Source organism: Ailuropoda melanoleuca, chromosome 7 (assembly GCF_002007445.2).
Source record: "Ailuropoda melanoleuca isolate Jingjing chromosome 7, ASM200744v2, whole genome shotgun sequence".
NCBI lineage: Eukaryota > Metazoa > Chordata > Mammalia > Carnivora > Ursidae > Ailuropoda > Ailuropoda melanoleuca.
The window spans coordinates 2,900,658-2,922,398 of NC_048224.1; the positions used below are offsets into that span (position 1 = coordinate 2,900,658).

The 21,741-nt window shown below is 34.9% G+C and overlaps 1 protein-coding gene across 31 annotated transcripts in view; it reads right to left on the reverse strand.

Annotated features, from left to right (window-relative positions):
- PTPRD (protein tyrosine phosphatase receptor type D) overlaps positions 1 to 21,741 on the reverse strand; it is a 2,142,161-nt gene that overhangs the window by 649,685 nt on the left and 1,470,735 nt on the right. For all 31 annotated transcript variants that reach the window (XM_034663855.1, XM_034663876.1, XM_034663861.1 and 28 more), the window contains one exon: positions 11,575 to 11,610. The gene's annotated coding sequence lies outside the window, so the exon portion shown is untranslated. The remainder of the gene's footprint in view (positions 1 to 11,574; positions 11,611 to 21,741) is intronic.

The window sequence follows — 21,741 nt, forward strand, 5'->3', positions numbered from 1 at the left end:
GTAATTAGAGAAGGAAATAAAAGTAGTCCTAGGCATACTGCCTCAAAAAGAAATCCATCTATTTGAAAGATACCCCCCCCCATAATATCAACCTGATACGTGTATGAATAAGGTAGGCTTCTCTATAAAAGTACAAAAAAATTCTCTCATTCGCCTAATATTCACTTTGGGATTTTTTCCATTATGCCCAATAGAAATAAAAAGCATCCAAATTGGCAAGGAAAAAGTAAAACTTTAACTATTTGCAGGTGACATGGTACTGTATATAGAAAACTTGAAAGACACCACCAAAAAAACTACTAGAACAGAAAAAATGAATTCAGCCAACTTGCAGATGCAAAATTGACATACGAAATCTGTTGCATTTCTTTCTTTTTTTTTTTTTTAAAGATTGTATTTATTTATTTGACAGATAGAGACAGCCAGAGAGAGAGGGAACACAAGCAGGGGGAGTGGGAGAGGAAGAAGCTGGCTCATAGCGGAGGAGCCTGATGTGGGGCTCGATTCCATAATGCCAGGATCACGCCCTGAGCCGAAGGCAGATGCTTAACGACTGTGCCACCCAGGCGCCCCAGAAATCTGTTGCATTTCTGTACACCAATAATGAAGCAACAGAAAGAGAAATTAAGGAATCAATCCCATTTACAATTGCATCTAAAACAATAAGATAACTAGGAATAAAAATAAAAGAGGAGAAAGACCTGTAATCTGAAAACTATAGAACACTGATGAAAGAAACTGAAGATGACTCAAAAAATGGAAAGATATTCCATGCTCATGGATTGGAAGAACATACATTGTTAAAAGGTCTATAATACCCGAAGCAATCTACACATAATGCAGTCCCTATTAGAATATCAACAACATTTCTCACAGAGCTAGAATAAACCATCCTAAAATTTGTATGGAACCACTAAAGACCCCAGTTAGCTAAAGCAATCTTGAAAAAGAAAAGCAGAGCTGGAGGCATCACAATTCCAGATTCCAAGTTATATTACAAAGCTGTAATAATCAAAATAGTATAGTACTGGCACAAAAATAGACACATAGATCAATAGAACACAATAGAAAACCCAGAAACAAACCCACAGCTCTATGGCCAGTTAATCTTCAAACAAGGAGGAAAGAATACCCAATGGAAAAAGGACAGGCTCTTCAACAAACGGATTTGGAAATGCTGGACAGCAACATGCAGAAGAATGAAACTGGACCACTTTCTTATACCATACACAAAAATTAATTCACAATGGTTTAAAAACCTAAATGTGAGATCTGAAACCATCAAAGTCCTCGAAGAGAACACAGGTTATAACTTCTTTGACATTAGCTGTACAACGTCCTTCTAGATTGTCTCCTGAGGCAAAGGAAACAAAAGCAGAAATAAACTTTTGGGATTTCATCAAAGCAAAACAAAACAAAACACCAAAACACTTCTGCACAGTGAAGGAAACAATCAACAAAACTAAAATGGGAGAAGATATTTGCAATGCCATATCTGATAAGGGGTTAGTATCCAAAATATATAAAGAACTTATGAAACTCAACACCCAAAAAACAAATAAACCAATTAAAAAATAGGCAGAATACATGAACAGATATTTCTCTAAAGAAGACATGCAGATGGCCAGAAGACACATGAAAAGATGCTTAATATCACTCATCATCAGGAAAATGCAAATAAAAACTGCAATGAGTTATCACTTCACATGTGTCAGAATGGCTAAAATCAACAACACAAGGAAAAAAGGGTATTGGCAAGGGTGTGGAGAAAGGGGTGCAGCCACTCTGGAAAACAGGATGGAGGTTTCTGAAAAAAATTAAAAATAGAACTACCTTATGATCCAGTAATTGCAATACTGGTATTTACTCAAAGAATACAAAAATACTTATTTGAAGGGATACATGCACCTGGGGTTTAATAGCAGCGTTATCTACAACAGCCAAATTATACAAACAGGCCAAGTGTCCATTGACTGATGAATGGATAAAGAAGAGGTGGTAAATTTCTACAATGGAATATTACTTAGCCATAAAAAAGAATGAAGTCCTACCATTTGCAAGGACATGGATGGATCAAAAGCATATTATGCTAAGCAAAACAAGTCAGTCAGAGAAAGGCCAATAGGTGATGGACATTAAGGACTGCACTTGTTGTGATGTGCACCAGGTATTGTAAGGAAGTGTTGAAGCACTACTATTGCACTGCATGTTAACTAACTAGAATTTAAATGAAAACTAAAAAAACACAACAAAAGATTATCAGGAATATGGTAAAATTGAAAATTAATAAAAATTGACTTGTTTAGAGTCATAGAAAGGTTAAACTTAGAATCCAATAAAAGTGAAACATCGGTTTGCATGCTTTCACAGTCCTAACATTAATGACTAAGTTATCCATAGATTTTAGTTCTAACTTCTAATTCAAAAGTGGAAGTGAAAGGGGCACCTGGGTGGCTGAGTCATTAAGCGTCTGCCTTCAGCTCAGGGCACGATCCTGGCATTATGGGATTGAGCCCCGCATCAGGCTCCTGCCCTGGGAGCCTGCTTCTCCCTCTCCTATTCCCCCTGCTTGAGTTCCCTCTCTCGCTGGCTGTCTCTCTTTGTGTCAAATAAATAAATAAAATCTTTAAAAAAAAAAAGTGGAAGTGAGAAAGATTTCATGAAGAAAAGTCAGTTGGCATGAAGAAAAAAAAAAGGGAATGATTTATCCAAATGTGTATGAGTAATTAGTAACTAAAATAATGTTGAATGATGATTTGGATTAGAGTTAATATTATTTAGATACAGTAGATATTTGTCTCTCCATTGATAAAACTGGAGGATTTCATTCCGTGATTTGCTTGCCAATTTTGAACTACTTTATCTCAGAAAGCTTTTTTGAAATGATACCTCAAATCTAGGCATAAAGTTTTTTTTTTTAATTTCCTTGCATAAAAAGTACAAGAGCACATTGTAAAAACATTAGGTAACAAACTATAATTTGTGGCAACCTTCAGAAATTCTCTCTAGATTTTGGGTAGCTTTCTTTTAAGGAGTTCTGAAAAAAAATATCTTTTGTGGACTTGGAGCCTATGTGGAGAAATCTTGGGTGATTTTTTTGTCTTTATAGTCCTTGGGACTTCTTCTATAGAATATTTAGAATTATGGAAGTATCCTAAAGCTAGGCAACCTGTGTGAAGATGGAAACCATTAGAAACTGCCTTGAGAGCATCTCTAGTTATGAATGGTTAAAAGGACATTGAAGATTTCAACAACCTCTGTTAGAAGCCCCATGATTTCTGAAAAGAGGTCAGAATATTAATAAATGAAATAAATGATTGATGCAGTTCCTAAGGTGATGTTAAAAAATAACAGATTCAATATATCTTTGACCAACTTTCCCCAGGTGTAAAAGGAAAAAAATTGATAGAATTCAGACTATGGACAAAAGTTGGAATTTTAATAAAAATAAGACACAATTCTCCACAACTGTCTCTGAGTTTTTGGTATACACTGATATGTGATAGGCTAATCCCCGCTTGTCCCTCCTGATCTATTCTTCAGTCTGCCTCCCCCAACACATAACACGCACACCTTTGCTCTGTGCTTTATGAGCCCAATGTTTATGCACTGTATCAACCAGGTTCTCTTTCCTTGTGGGTTCTTGTTGGTTCAGATCATGTGAAGTATCAGCAGAGTATTAAAAGGTAAAATAAATGAAGAGTTATGATATTTATCTCCCTTGTTTTTTACCTGCCAGGACACATGTTGTCATGTTGCTTTTCTTTACTTAAGGTCAGTTTCTTCTTGGGTGGCCCTCTTAAACAGATCTTTCTGTGTTCTGATAACTAACTGTAAGTTCCATCAAGCCATGGATGTAGCTTCCGGTTGTAGTTAGCACAGGATGCTTCACTATCCTTTAATCCTGTCTATCCCTCTGTAAACAGTCACTTTATTAAACTCTCTTCAACACCTTTCAATTGTGCCATCAGTTTTCTGACAGGGTTCTGACTGAAACACATGCAGTAAGTTGTCATATGATCATTGTTACATGTGAGTAAGGTTAGTGGTGGGCTGAAAATTTCACATTTATTACATGACAGATACAAAAGGTGTCTCCCAACAAGAGTTAATGTGGATAAATACAAATATTTTTACAATTCAATTGTTTATGTTATTTTGCTATGGAAAAATCTTCTTTACATTAGGATTCATATGCAGTATGCTCATATCTTAGATTGCCCTAGGTATAAATTCCTATGGAGTGTATATCCTGGTTACCTTAGAGAGTGCCTTTCCTAAGTAGGAAGTGGCAATTAGGGTCTGCAGGGGCACTCATAAATAGTATGTTTTTGGACTACAGGAAGACAGGAAGTTGTGGAATTTTTCAGGGAGCACCAGATGTGGCTGCTCTGGTATTACATGGTCCTACATGTCCCAATTCACTGTTCCTTGGGGGGGAATAGCTTATAATTCATCCATTGTTGTCACATCCTGGAAGACTAGTAAGCCTGGAGCTTTTGATTTAAATATTATGGAATTAAGTGCTTACGTGAGAAAACAGACCTATGGATAAATAGATGGTAAAATACGTATTGACTACAGCATATAATTACTTAGTATATAATCACCTCTGTGGTTGTTACAGGCCAAACAATAGTAGACAAGTGAGGTGTACATTAAGCACAAACTGTGTTATTCAGAGTCCTGAAACTCAGAATGCACTCACCAAGGAAAGAGGTTCACATGCTATTCATTGTCAAAGTAGCTAAGAATACATTCCTATTCTCTGAAGATCCAGCCTCTTACAATGGGAAATGCTGTGGGTATGGTGCATTCATAAATCTAGTGTAGTGACAACTCTATCCCCTACAGCTATTTAACAGCTATTTTACATTTTCTTCAGTAAGACCAAACTAACATGTTTTTTTCCCTGTAACATTATTTTAAATTCTGATTCAAAGCTGGGATTTCAGGGCTGATACTGGTTCTTATGATGAGTCTAAGGTGGTCCCCGGGGTCCCTTCCTTTTAGTATGAACAGGACCTATGATACGCTTCCAAGCAAAGGTGATAGGAGCCCTCTCCTCAATTTTGTTGCATTATATAATATTCCATCTTGCTATCAGAGTGGTGCTAGAGTTTTAATGAAGCAAAGTGCCATGCTGTCGAGGTTCTGTTGAGAGAGACATGAGGCAAGGAACTTGAGGCAGCCTCAGATCTCAGAGGAGCCTCTAGCCAACAGGCAGCAAGAAGTTGGAGCCCTTGCTCTCATGGTCACAAGGAAATGAATTCTACCAACAACCTGAGTGAACTAACTGGAAAGTGGGTCCATAACTGGTAGAGCCTTCAGATGAGAACTAGGCCTATCTGATATATTGACTACATCCTCTCAAGGAACCAGATAAGCAGTGCTTTTCCCTACCCATAGAAACTGTGAGAGAATGAATATACATTGAATTAAGCCACTGAGTTTGTGGTAATTTGTTACACAGCAGAGGAAACTAATACACTTGCCCAACACATACTTGGTTAATAAGTAGTGGCTAACTACCATGAGCCAAGAATTAATTACTCTATTTGAGAAGACCACAAGACAGATAAATCCACGCACTCAAGGAAGTTATGGTGGGTGATTTCAATATACATGGCTAATAAAAACAACAGGTAAGATGATTTTCTTTCATACATAGATACAGGGAAACTATTTACAATGTTAAATGACAGCTCTACTTTACGTAGATATAAGAACAAAGCAGATTTACCCAATAGTATTGGAATTTTTATCCAGCTCCTTCAGTTAAAGTCTGATTCCATATGTATGTATTTTTGCCATTCTGACACCTGGGATAAGGGGTCACCATTATCTACCATGTGACAACGTATATTCTTGCCATTTCGTCCTGTAACATCAGGTAGAAGAGTAAACTTTACACAACTTCACAAAACTCAGCAATGCTAATAGAAAATTGGTGACTTGCCTTTGCTCAGGGTCCTTACTAACCTTCTTTGAACAGTTACAATTTTAATATCTGTGTTGCTGGAGTGAGTACTTGCTTTGTTTTTGCATTCCCTAACCACTACCTACATTGCCAAACATTTATATCAAATTTCTATCAGAGAGTTGCTCACTGTCTTAGATGAAGTTTTCAGCAAAGTTTTTTGAGTATCTGAATTTCTTGAATGAAATATGTGAACCAAGCAAATCATACTAACAGGGGCAGAAAGAAAGGGAATTAAAGAGAGGATGAAAATGATACAGATATTCATTTTAAAAATGTATACACAATGGTGTTTGAAAACTCTTGCCAGTTCTTTTGTTTGCTTGCATGTTTTCAATTTCTGAGGCTTCAGGGACTTCACGTCAAAGTAACAAAAGAGTGGCTAAATCCTGATATATGATAAAGAGCTTCTGCCGCAATAATTAATATAAAGGGGCACTGACACAAGAATTAATCTTGGAAACCACTCTCAAGGTGATGGGGAAAATAAATGTGCCGTGGGAGTACCCTACACTGCACCATCATTGCTGTGTTCTATCATTGATCATTGATGATAGCAAAGAAGTGATCCCTCCAAGACAGAACTAATAATAGTCTTCAAATATGGAAGGATCTTTACTCACTTCTATGTTTGGTAACAGTCCATGTCAAATGAATAATGAGGTTTTTACTGCCCCAAAGGGCACAAGCAACCAGCCTCCTTTTCTTCCTTCCCCTGCTGCATTGTAGACAGTACTGGAGACCAGTTAATTTGCTATCCTAAAATAGTTCCTTTGGATACTGAGTTTTTCCACATGTGTAAATACGTGGCTCTAAGAGATTATCCAAGTATTAGTAATATTGCATATATGGGTACTGTAGACAGGACCAATCCTACCCTGATCCAGATATTCAAAGTGACATCACAGTTCAGGGAGTCCTTGGCTCTATCAGGCCTGGGAGGTGTCCACTGTGTTTTTACATAGTGGCGTGAAGGTCCCATTGTCAGCATTAATTCCATTACCGGGGTCCCACTAAATCAACCCTTCCTTCTCATCACAAAAAGACACTCAAGGCATTTTAGCTATCTGAAAGTGTCAAGGTGCAAGCTACAGCTCCTAGGTAATATGATCCTTGCCAGGTGCATCTTACAGTTTAACCAGCCTCACAGAGACTGCGCAGTCTGAGTGTTTTCTCACCCCTGAACTCTGCTGTTGCACTTTTGCCCTCTTGATGCCTACTGATCATCATAATCAGTTTTCTTCCAGATAATAAACATTTTTCTATAGCAAGTAAATCATAAGCTTTATATAAGATTCACAGGGGAACAATAACTCTCTTTCAAAATAAAGCAGTAGCCATACAAAATAAACAACTGTTTGGTCTATTACTATTACCTCATTTCTTCCTGGAAACATTTTTTTGAGTTTCATAAGCAAAGTTGATATTGTAAATAAAACTCCCTCATGATCCCAAGATAACACTTAGGTCTTACAATCTAGATGGAAACATGCTTATGTTGTATGATTTTGATTCTCCTTTTGTATAAGACTCCAATAATAACATCCCTGTTTCTAATCATGTCCTGAAAAACACCATTAATAGCTCACCTTTTCCCTCTGAACTTTTCTCTGCATTAAATCCAGTCTTACAAAAGCATAAAGGATACCTATGTGATTACCTAAAATAAATAAGATCATAATCAAACCCAAAGAAAACATTATACTCGTCCAGAAATTCCTTACCAGGAATACTCTAAAGAGGAAATAAGTGTGTTTATCTATGGTAATAACAATACAGCTGCCTAGCAATCAAGTTAGCTTTACTGTCATCTTTATCAAGCAGCGTGTTTACACTGTAGACAATCTGAGGAAAGAGAAATCTGTATTGTGATATCAGTACAATGAAAGTGTATTTCTAAACACAGCCTCTTGTTTATGAAGCACAAGATGATATAAAACAGTATTTAGATAGAGTTGGGTTATTAAAGTTTTAAAAATGGTATAATACATTTAAGGCTCAATCATTTTAACTTTTATCCAAAATCACTTTTTCAACATCTTCTAAAAATATAGGTAATATGGAATATTTCATTGAAAAGAGGGAATGACCTTATTATAGTCTCTGTGTCCCTGCATTTTATAGCCTCTGTGCACATGTAATTGTGTCTATCAGTATGTCTATGCATGTGAGTGTAGGTGTGTGTATGAAGGAATAGAAAGAGAATTATTTCTTGATTTTGTTCAATAGTATAATTATTTAGGACAATTTATCTTAAATAAGATAAAACAGGTTTAGTTTAGTGCAGTCGATTAGAAACAAATATTTTTTTCAATTAAAATATTAACCAATCACATAAGAGCCTCATTTTAATTTTTTTCCCTAAAGAGCTTCAAGAGGCTTGTGTCTCAAAGGGACTATTCAGAGAGCATTTGTATATAATAATTATCCTCTTTTCCGACTTCAGTAGGTATACTTAGACCAACTCAAATGAACCACGAATTTCATACCATCAGCAGGAAAACATGGGGATATAGAAAAGAGGATCTTTGGGTTTTTGTTAATGAGGAGAGGAATGCCAATAAGTAGAAAAAAATATATAGGACTTAGGACTTCTCTCTGCTAAACTGTCATAAGAATACTAATGCTTTGGATCTTAAAGGCACATGCAAGAGGACTTGAGGAATTTGCTATCAACTGGCCAAGTAGTAAAGATTTGAAGATGTTTTTTTTTCTTTAATTATCACTAATGCCTTCCCACAGAACTTACTCAAGGCACAACACTGAGTTGGTGAGACTAACTACTTAGCTTTCCAGCAGTCCTCCCCATCCTTGGGACCTAGCAATCACTTTTCTTCTCCTTCCTCTTTTCCAGTAGCATTTTCTCTCCACCAATGTGGATAAAATCACTGAGAATACTTCCACCAATATTTGTCTTGAAAATACTGTATTTCACTAAGAAAGGCAGGGCTGTTTTACAATGTGCATGAGCTGTGTGAAGAGCTCTGGATCCCAACTGCAACTCTGTCCCTTTCTATCTGGCTAAACTCAGTCATGTTATTCAGCTTTTCTGAGAATCATCTGCAAAGGGGGCAATCAGATATTGTCTACATGATTGATTTGAGAATTATCTGAGGAAATGTATGTAAAACCACCTAGCCTAGTGTTACAAAAATAGAAGAGAGGTCTTTGTTTTATTCCAAGAGAGGAATGTAAGACACCAGACAGCAGGTGGAGATTTTTATGAGACTGAAAAACTTTTCCTGTAGTCCAGACGTAGATCCATGAAGATGATGACTACAGCTTTTCAAATGATAGGTTGATTTACCCCTTAAATCACTTTTGTATGATAAAGTTGAATTACAAGTACAAACACCTGCAACAACCTTGCAAAGTTATTTGTGTGGCTCATGGGCTTTTGGACAGGAACTCCTAGGGTGCTCGAACCCATTCCTCACCCACTAATGTTGACCACATTCCAAATACATTCCAATTAATGACCTGTTCAAATGCGATAGTAATCCTGTGAGTAGGTTGTTTTATTCTTGTTTGAACATGAAAACATTGAGGCCCAGAGTGACTAAGTGTATCTTCATGGTGATGTTGGGATTTTGCCCAGTATTTTGGAGTCTGAATCAATAGGAACTTTCTACTGTACCATCATTGAAATCTGCTCTGTAATTATGAGAAATAATGGATGGTGGACTGCTAGTGATAACTTTACACATAATGGATCATAAATAACCAAAATCTTTTCCCTAAGATACTTCAACTGTTAGGAAGAAACCTTATATTGTGATGATCAATGATTAACACGTTATAGCCACTGAAAAACCAGTGAACAACAGCAACAACCATAAACTAAAGGCACACTTCCCAAGTACTGCTACAAAGGAATTTTTTACGTATTTCTATCATTATGCCAATACAGAGGACATTATCTTGTTGAATCTTTATGATTTATGCACTGGGACCAAAAAAATCGTCAATTCTACAGGTTCTTTGGTAAATCTGTACGTTACAATGGAGATCAACACCACTATTAACCTTTCTGTTGCCTGCAAATGGCAATTACAGGATAACTATAGGGTAAATCTAGGGCTTTGTGTCCCTGAATGCAGGACTAATTTGAACAGTTCTGACTGTAAATTTGAATTGTTCAACATAAATTTTCTGTAAATTAGAAATGCATTTTAATAACTTGTCTCACCTGTCCAAATGTATGGTTTTCCCTTTTTCAGAAGTCAAGTAATTTCAAGAGTAGAGCAAGTTTGGAATACTCATAAGAAAACTTGAAACAAATCAAGAAACATTTTCTTCATTTAAGGATGGCTTCAACTGAGCATAAAGCAGGATTCTTAGAAACATCCCATAATTATACAATACCTGGAATTTTTTTCTTCAATAAGATAGATAAAAATATTCAGTGCTTATATTTTTAAAAACATTTAAGTTCTAGCCTCAAGAAACTAAATTGTCAAATAAGTAGGAAACATTTAAAATGAAACTTTCTTCCCCGATCTTTTACCATTTCTTTTGTTTCCCTTTTTCTCAAGCACAACCTATGGCGTATCTTGTCTCTCCAATATCTACTCTCTACTCTTAATTTGTTCCAATATCTGCTCTCCACTTTATTTATTTATTTATTTATTTATTTATTTATTTATTTATTTATTGAGAGAGAGAGCGCGAGCCTGAGGGGGGAAGGGTCAGAGGGAGAAGCAGGCTCCCTGCCGAGCAGGGAGCCCGATACCGGACTCGATCCTGAGACTCCAGGATCATTACCTGAGCCAAAGGCAGTCGCTTAACCAACTGAGCCACTCAGGCGCCCTGCTCTCCATTTTTATTTGTTCTATTTCAAATTCCATTCTTCCAAATAGAGACAAATGAAGCATGGAATGTATGTAATCTGTTGTTGTTGTTGTTTTCTTTTTATTCTTACGGTGATCTACTTTCTTCCTTCTTATTATGTGCAATTCTTTACTTACTCATTTGCTTTCCTTTTGACCATCATTCCACCTCTTCTGTTTCCTACTCCATTATTAACATAATTAACTGAAGCGTCTTCCCTTCAACATCCCAACACATCTCATTCCAATGCTGGAGGTGGATCTCACATTACCCAAACTCTCTGGTACTGAGTCATGGTTCTATAAGAGGTGGTTTGGGAAATCAAATCAACCACTCATTGACCTATTCTACTGACAAGTGAGAGTTAAGAATAAGACAAGTACAGCAACATATATTTTGTAAAAAAAAAATTACTTTGTAAAAATTAACTGTATAGATTCATAGTCACTCTTACAAAAACATGCCCATGTTTGGGCTTGAAATTTTACCCCATCTGTAACGTCTTTATGTCTGCCTACCATATACAGAAAATTCAGGCGGGGCTTTTAAGTTTCCAAATAATTTCAAAGTGCTAAAAGTTTACTTTATTCCTCATACTTCATAACAAAATTGTTCACACTTTTCTAAAAAGCTACATTCCACAGTAGTAAAGAAATACTATTAAGTAATAAAACAAACAAAAAGTTTGAGCCAAATTTTTTTTGAGGCAAAAAAAAAACCTCAACAAAAAACAAAAACAAAAACAAGCATGCTTTAAATCTTACTTGTTTAGATCCCACGGCTATTTACCAGACGTCTCCCTAAACAAAGAAGAAATATGATAACAATTAAAATGTGAAAAGGATCCTATTACAATACTGCTCACCTAGGTGATGCATGTTTATATCATGTAGGTAGTAAAAAATACCAAATTCCAAAAAGAACTGAGAATAATTATATTTTGGCATTTCCTTTCATATTCATTGTTGTAAAGAGCAATTGAAAATATTCCTTTTAAAGAAAGAAGCAAAACATGCTATCATTATTCTGGAAAGATGAATGATGACCTTAGAATATTAATTTAATATGCTTTGTAATCACAACTTTATACGAATAATATTCATAAGCATCAAATATTATTAAATTGAAAAAACAAATTTCTGTTGGAAAAGTCTGTGAAAAATTCTTACAAAATGAAATACTTCTTGCACTGTAAACGTTTGTTAAGATTTAGCTATTTGGCAAACATACACAAAGCTCATTCAGTTGCTTTAACTAACAGTACAATGTCTTTAGAATACAGAATCTTCCAAGTATGATCATTATGTGAAAAAAGAAAGAGAAAAATCTGTATCTTAGAACAGGGCTGAGGAAAAGTCTAATTAAAATTTTAATTAAAATGTGGACATTTATTAGTAGAATACATCCATTTTAAATTGGGGTTGAAAAAGATACAAGTCCATAAAAATTTGATAGTGTTTCAGAAGTTTCATAAGCCATTCGCAAAACTGGACAACCATGCTGGCATTATTCCAATTATTTTCATTAAACCTGTAAACGTATTTTTTTGTTTTTGTTTGTTTTTCATTTTATAAGAGTGAAATTGGAAAAAACAATTAGGACTCCATATGAGTAGCTTAGGCAAGTGGAAATAGTAGTCCATTTCTGTAAATTTCTAGAAAAATGTAAACTGATCTTGAGTAATGTAAGATCAGTGATTATCTGTAGATGTGGGCAAAAGAGGGGGGAGGGAGGCATAAATAAGGGCCATAAATAAGCTTTTGGAGTCGATGGTTGTATTTGTTATCTTGACTGTTGTGATGGATTTATAGGCATATACATATGTCAAAACTCACCAAATTGTATGCTTTAACATGTACAGTATACTATTTTTTAACTATACCTTAATAAAGCTCTAAAGAAAGAAATAGAAGCATGCAAAACATATATTTAATTTAGGACATGAAATGTATAGTTAACCCTTTGGAAAAATTAAGGGAGGTTGTTATTGTTGCAATTTTTGCTTTAAAAGATTATATGACTGCTGTGTGATGACCAGGTTGGGGAGAGAATGGGTGGAAATGGAAATGAAATTCTTTAAGGAAATTTGAACTACCACCCTGGCGGTAGAGGTAAAAGATGCCGGAATGACTGACGATAGAGTTAGTAGGTACAAAGAAAAGTCTTAGTGATGTGAAGGTAGGACAAGAAAGGAAGAAAGGATGATGGCCAGGTTTGTGGCCTTAGCAACGATTGTATGGTGGTGCCATTTCCTGAGATAGTGAAGACTGGAAATTATTCAATTTGAGGAGAATAAAAGAGTTCCATTTTAGACATATTATTTGTGAAATGTCTATGAGACAACTAAAAGAAAACTTTGTGTTAAGGTTTCTAGAACTCAGAGGAAAAGTTTGAGCTACACAAATAATTTTGCACATTGCCAGCCTATAGATGAGTAGATGACGGCCACGGAATGGAGGCAAATGCGGCTGAATAGGAATAGATAAAGGAGCCCAGAGTCAGCGTACTAGGTGGCTTATCTACTTGATTCTTATTTCCTTCCCCCTCCTCCAAATAACCAGAATAAGGGTAAAAAAGAGCTCAATAAGTCAAAGGCTAATTTTTATGTTTGTCATGCTCTTTCGAGGCTACTTTTAGATTTTATATTTAAAAATCCACAATAGTTAGTAAACGAAAATTAAATATTTTAGTAAATTAATCTGTCATCAGTTTAATCTCTTTGTGTGTGTGTCTTTATTTTTATTTATTTATTTTTATTATGTTTAGTTAGCCAACATATAGTACATCATTAGTTTTGATGTAGTGTTTAATTCATTAGTTATGTATAACACCCAGTGCTCATCACCACACATGCCCTCCTTCGTACCCATCACCGGGTTACCCCATCCCCCACCCCCCTCCCTTCTGTAACCCTCAGAAATTAACCTCAAAGGCTCTTGGATGTTATACATGTTTATAATTATTTCACCTAAAGTACATCTTTTAAGTAATCTTTATGTATCTTTTGTTACACATATACTTTCTAAATCAAATTGGAAGTGAATAATAGTGCCTTGCTAAATTTCTTGAAAAGAAATCAAAATAATTTGCAGACCTTGAACATTCATTCTTTGTGACTTGTGTTTGGATTGTGGGAAAACACTGTGATATAATTTGCAGAAAGTAGATAGAAATTCAGCACTGTGATGCTCTATAATCAGCAGCTCTTGCATACTCACAGAGATCAATCATAGAAATGGAGGGAATAATTTTGGAATTATAGTTTATTATTATAAAAGGAGAATAAAACAGGAATTTCATGGATTGGTATGGAATGATGTTCTTCAAAGTCATGCTCAGTTTAGGAATGATTCATTGTAGACTTGGTTTTGTTAGTTTCCATTTGTTTTGAACACTGCTGGGATGTTGGGGAGTCATGTAAACTTGCTAGATTTTTGTTTCTTCATCTGTATAATGAAAATAATACAGTGCTTTCAAGGGTGTGTGGGAATAAGTGCTACAAAGTACACAAAAATGCCTTCTACGGTGCAAGATACTATAGACTGCAGAAATAACATCACTACAGTAATAATAATGAGACATTATGGCTAACAGTGGCACCTGCTATTACACATGAGAAATATTCAGTGTTTTTAATTTGTGTACTATATTTAATTTCATTTAGAATTTTCCAAGTCATTAATAAGACCTAGAAAGAAATAACACCAACTCTTCAGATATTTATAATAAAAGAAAGTAAATGAAAGAAACACACATTAAAAAAAAGTCTTGTACACTGCTGACTGTGAATTTTTGGCCTACATAGTAAAAATGAAAAGTCTACTACTTGCTCAACAATGCACTGAACTGGACTGAAACATACTTCTAAAATACGTTCCTTCCATCTCCCTCATCCCTCTCTTGATACTTAGTTACATTTCTAACTTTCTAATTTATTTTTTATTCTTTTCTCGATGCCCTGCGATATTGCCCAATTTTTCATTGTCTCACCTTTGTTCAAGATTAAATCATTAATCATAATTTTATAATGACATAGTTTTAATTTATTTTTATGAAAATAATACATATTTTCCTCTTAAAAGAATAATTCAATATTCACTGTTGAGAATGTACAAAAAACATTGATGAAAAAACAGAAAACAAAAGTCATTCATAATTCTATCACCAAGAGACAGCTGCTATTGACTTTTTGGTATATAACTACCAGTCTGTTTTTTATATTTGTAATATGCATTTTATAAGCTCAGTAATAGCATCTTGTTGCTCCTATTTTTCACTTATTTCCCCATGCATATTTTTAAATAATATGAGTTGTTTCTCTGCAACATTTTTAGATACTGCATAGCTATTTTAAATTTTAATTTTATAGATGAAACATAATTTGATAGACCCATCAAAAAGGCTGTTGTCAGTTCTTTTTTCTCATATAAGCAGTCCTGTGATAAACATCCTCAAGGCTATATATTTGCATGAATCATGACTATTTCCTTAGGATGAATGCTGGACTCAGCCAAGCCTGCATATCAAATTATAAATTTTATAACACCTATTGCCAAATTGCACTCCACAAGCGTTATAACATATAGCGCTCCTACCAGCAAGATATGAGAGCACCTCCTTCTTCATACCTAAGCTACTAGTAGATCCTGTCATATTTGAATTTTACGTTTTTGCCAATTTGATATGTAAAATTGCATCATTTATTGTTTTATTATATTTCTTTGGTTACCAGATGAGTTGAAAAAATTTTCATGTCTTTTATTTGTATATATTAGTTTCTGAAATGCTGATTGTAATTCATTGTTACCTATTAGAGCACATGTCATTGGTATAATCACTTAAATTAACTTCTTACATATTAAAGTATTAACTAAAACATAAAAATTTGATTAAGAAGACCGATGATATCTTTAATGTTTTCAGGATTAACATATGCCATGATTCATCCTAAAACCCAAGCGAAAGTTAAACAGCTGTCTTCATTTACTGAGATGCAGAAGTGATTATAAGCAGATGAATGAATTTAAGTAAGTTCAGTTTTATGCTTCATTTTTTATTACCCCATTTTCATTCAAATTTAGATCAAAGTTGAATTTATTTTATTGCTGTTTAGTCCCTTACAAAATTTTTTAGATTGTTTACATCAATATATTTTTATTTGCTGTTATGTTGGTTATGTTTTATTTTCTCTTCTCTTGAAACTGAACTAAAACTAAATTTTTCTTTGCATGTTACTCAAGTGGGAGGACTTATTGGTGTAGTGAAGGTTAAGACAAAAGCCAGCCTTCAATATCATCTTTGTGTAAGGTTTTCTTTGCTCACCCAGGGTGCCCGATGCTTTGTCCTGGTTTTGATGTCATTACATAAAATGTGACTGCTTTGAGGTTGGTACTGACATCATTACAAAGAAGACGACTCCTTTGAGGTCAGCAGCTAATCTCAACGTAATCTCAAGAGAACTCAGGTGTGTACTCCTAGGTACACTTCCCTAGACTCTGACTGAGGCATTCTTATTTCATGATAAAAACAAGAAAATTAGGAATTTATGCAGCTGCAAGATTATAAATCAGCTGATGTTCATTAGTGATTAGCAAATAAGTTTGTCATATCCTTGAGAGCTGAAATAAAATATTTCACATTACTATAGTGTTTTAAAATCTGTTCACTATCTTATGCGACTGTCATGATAATTGGGGGTAGGTAAGAGGATACTGTAGTGGGCAAAAAAATAGTTTTGTAGACATATTTACTTGCCACATGATCTTGGCAAGTAAGCTAAGTTCACAGAATAGTCAATCTCCTTTTAAGTAAAATAGATATAAAAAAGAAATGATACTTATCTGTCATGGCTGTTCTGAGTTTCAAAAATACAACGGATTTCATCACTTAATACTTAGCTCATTCATTGATTTATTTAACACATATTTTTGAACATCTACCATGAGTTCTAGACACTAGTAATTACAGTTTGGAAAAGAAAAAGTCAAGGTTTCTGCTCTGATACAGTTTATATGATAATAGGTAACACAGGTAATAAACAACTACTGTAGATAGATAGACGGACAGACAGGCACATGAATTGATTTCAAATAGAATTAAACGCCATGAAGAAAATAAAACAAAACGCTGTATAGGAAGTGTCAATGGGGTAGTCAGGAAAATCTTGTTAAAAGGTGATAATTTGAGCTGAGATGTGAATAACAGAAGGAACAGCCATGAAAAGAGAAAGGGGTGAGGACCTCTAGAAAGGACATATATGTGCGGAGCCTCTGACATAGAAACAAACTTCAGTGTTTGAAGAACACAAATGTGCCCACTGTGGTTACAGCATAGTGAGCCAGGAAAAGCCTGGTATTACAGGGAAAGGAGGCGTAGGCCAGATCATAGATTATATAAGGCTTTGTAGTCACTAGGAGGGCTTGGCTATGTAAGGTAAGAAGGAGTTGATGATGATGATGACAATGAAGAAGAAGGAGGAGAAGGAGGAGAATGAGAAGGAGGAAGAAAAGAAAGTGATAAAGGTCAAGTTCATTATTAATTCAATAGTTTAGGAAACTGTGTATTTTTGTTTTTTGTTTTTGTTTTTGGCCTAAATATTATACTGCAAACCAGCTACTGAGTCTGGTTTCCTGTTCAGACTCTGTTCAGTTTTATTTTCTCTATGTTTTGTTGCTGCCTGTGGTAATGACGATTTTTCACCTCCTAAGCTAAAAGTTGATTATTGCTCTTGATTTTTGTTTGTTTGTATTTCTTTTCTTAAAGCTTGTGCCAGTTTTCTGCATTGATTTTAGTGCTGAAGAAGCATTTATTAAGACTCAGTAGATTTATTTAAGAATTAGATTTCCGAAATTCTCAACTGCCTTATTTTAATAATAATTATAATTAACAGACATCTTTATAGTTTTCCCACTTTCTACTTATCCCATGCCCCACATCCCTTTTCTTTAAGTAAGTCTCTCTTACTACTCATATGTGTTAGCCCTGTCTGCCAAAAAACAAAACAAAACAAACACACAAACAAAACCTTCAACTGACATTCTTGGAAGGACTGTGCATCTCCAGTGCTGAACTACTGCAGGAGTTCAGGAGTGAACTACATCTTTTGCTGTTTGATCCTCATTGTCTGAGCATCGGTTTCTTTTTCTCATTTATGGCCTGTCCCCTTGACTGGAAAATCCACTCTCTAACGTTGACTTTGGCACCTGCTGTGTTCTTTCCATCACTATTTCAGGTTGTACCTCAGCTTTCCTGCAGAGCTTCTGGCATATATCATGAATCTTGTCCAACCCATTTACTACTCACCCTCCACTATTCCAGACAGATTGACCAAATGTAACTGTCACCTAGGATATAATTTGTTTTTCCCTGCCCCCCCCATATAGCACTTTTTGCCTGCATTTAAATAAACAATAACCCTTCAGATCACTAATAATACACTATATATTAATTATTTGAATTTAAATAAAATAAAATTTATAAATAAATAATCAAACCACCTTAGTTATAAGAAGAATAAATATATACACAACTCATGCCTTTGCAACTTAGGTTTTATCTATTTGACAACAGCTGTTATATGAACAACAAATACTTATAGATGCATATGCATGGTACAAATACTGTAATTTTGTTTGTAGTCATCTAGGAGTTTCAAAAATATTGATTGAGTTTAGAAAGCAATTTTTTTCTAAACTATTCTTGCAAATATTATGAATTTTTTGGTAAATATTATCAATATATGTAAATATTATGAATTAGCAACAGTTTTATTTTGCAGGAAGATTATAGTATAATACTAAGAGTTGATGTGGGGCTTTCAACCAGATTAGTTTCCCTAATGACAATCTCTATACCATGTATTTGTTTCTTGAAATCTTTAAGTTTCAAAGGCTCTCAGTAAAATAAGAGTACATCTGAAAAATCCTATCACATAAAATGGAGGTGGTGTGAGTAATAATTGAGAGTGAATAGGCCTGAAGCGAGAATAGAGTATTTGGCAACGGTAGACTTTGGGTGCCTTCTAAATACAGATTTCACTTATTTTACATTTTCTGTAAGAATTGTTTTGTCAAACTTACCCTTAAGATTTTTATATGTTAATGAGTCATGCCCTTCAAACTAAGCACCATTTGGCCTACTAGCAGTTTCTATCTCACATGAAATGATAGTAATACAAGCAAATCGCCCACAATAAATAAAATATTACCCACACTCAGCTTCTTTACCCTCTACACCAGGATTCATTACTTTAATCAGTAATTCTTTGCATGAAATCTAATCAAGTGCTCCTTGTATATGTAAACATATAGCCCACCATTGGATCTACTATTCTCTGATAAAGCATTTGCTACAGCCTTTAAACCTGTCCACAGAGTAATTGTACAAAACCTCCCCATAAAAACTGATGTTGGAGATCCCTTATCAAATCACTTTTTCTAACACATTATTTTATTAAATCTTCTAAATTTGTTTCTGAGAATTCCTCCATACTGATAAGATAATCAGACAATATTTGTTGGAGCTCACTAAATTATGTCTTCCATAATACTATTATGCTCACTATTTTTCAACTATCAATATTCTCATCACTCCATATACAAATAAATCACAGAGCTAAAATTATACTAGTTTAACTTGACTTTCCATTTACTGTAGGTTATCCTATTTCTGATATTTCATTTATCCTAAAACAAGAATACATGCTACAGTTTGGAAAATAAATCTTCACTGAAACCTATAAAGTTAACCTTATAATGAAATCAGTGATAGTATAGTGTGGCATCGCAGCCACTTGGTAAATAATACAAGACTGGTGATTGGTAAAGTCTATTTATATACTAAAATTACTGTAACACTTTACTATCATCACTCCATCAACAAATATTTACTGTTTCTTCTCTATGAAAGGCACTCTGCTAAGTGATATGAGGGACGGAGAGAAGTATCAGCACTCAGGATACTGACAATCTGGCCATGATGCAGTTCTCATGCATTAATTACAAAAGGTAGATGTAGGACATGGCAGCTGCGTGGTATGGCTATTACATCTCATGAAATGAGGTCATAGTCTTGTGGTGGTTAGGGAAATCTACCCAGGAGAGTTAGAACTGGAGCTGGGAGATCCTTGAGATATTATCGTTATCTCATTATGTTGAAAAAAGGAGGGATACAAGGGTGAGAGCATAAGCAAGAATGTAAATGAGAGGCACAAGGTATATTGCCCAGCTGCATTGTCCAATATGGTAGTCACTAGCCACATATAGTTTTGAGCATCTCAAATGTGGTTAGTCTGAATTGAGATATGTGATTTCAGACTCAGTATGAAAAAAAGTATAGTATCTCATTATTATCAACTATTACATGTTGAAATGATCATATTTGGGATATACTGGATTAAATATAACAATCCTATTATGAAAATTAATTTCACCTGTTTGTTTTTATATTTTATGTTGTGGCTACTAGAAAATTTAAATTACACACATATCTCCCGTTTGTGATTTGATTTGTATTTCTATTGGATAGCATCAAGTTACTGACTGATTGTAAAGAGGCTGAGTTTATTAAATATGTATTTTTAAGGAAAATAATCGGCCAAGAAGTGCTGACTGGTTAGGAGAAGGCAGACATTAGAAATATAGGGAATGATAACTACACAAATGCCCACATATGAGGAAACAGGGCTGAATGAATCAGGTGTCAAAGAGGGAGAGATGGTGTGGCAATAAATCGTTTTTTGTGTCTGATTACTTTTGCTCAAAAAATAGTTTTTTTAGATTGTTCCTAGTGCTTGAGACATTATAAAAGAAGACTTTCAGAATAATCAACTCCAGTGACTAGGCATGAAGATAGAAAGAGGGAGAAATCAAATATGCCTGATATTGTAAACTGGGGAGACAGGGAGAATGATGACACAATCAGTAGAAGTGAGGAATTTGATGGAGGAACCTGTTTCATGGAGAGAAGGTTTTAAGCCCTGGAAGATATCGTAGCAGTGGAGTTCTGATGATGATTACTGTCTGGGTGAAAGAAGAATGTGAAGAACAGGTGGATCACTAAGTCTGATAAAAGAGCGTGCATCAAGGAATAAATGTACGTAAGACTGGTAAAATGGAAGTGGAATTCAAGGAGGAAATGGTCAAGTTGATGATAAAAATTAGATAACCATCTTAACAGGACTGAATTTGAATTCAAGAATGGCCGTGTGATCTCAGGTGATGATATTTTTTTGATAGTTCAGATGCAAAGCCAAGAACTGAACTGTGGGGAACACTGACATTTGGAGGTTGGAGGAGGATATTGTACAAAGATAAAGTGATCAGTTACGGAAACAGGAAGAAAACAAAGATGGTATGGGAACATGTAGCCTAAGGAATTAAACACTATCGAGGAGGAAGAACCAGCCAACAGGAGAAAATGTTATAAGGAATGTATAAAACAATGTAGAAGCCATTTTAATATTTAGCTTCACAATATTACCGGGCAGAAATATTACCAAGCAGGAATCTTCAGCTGCAAAACTAAGAAAAAAGAGATGTTCTGTGGTCCTTCTTTCTGCCTTTGGATAACATGGACCATGCCTGGGCTTTTCTCCATATGCATTTGACCTTTTTCTCATTTTCTGGTAAGTATGCTTACACCGTAAGGTTTCTCCTGAATAACGTCAGATTTATTCTTTCCTGTAGCATTTGGTACTGCATCCTCAATTGCCACTTTTCACAAACTGCCTAATATTATCGTTTTTGCATAAAATATTTCTTTTGATTCCAAAGCTGTGTTTTTGTATACTTAACTTGGACTGCTGAGAGTCACAGAACCCATATGGCATTGGTTTTTCATTTCTCCACCAGTTCGTATCCTTTGTTTCTCTTTAGGATCTTTACTACTCTGTAAGAGTTGAACCTTCATTCACTTGCTCATTCAACAAGATA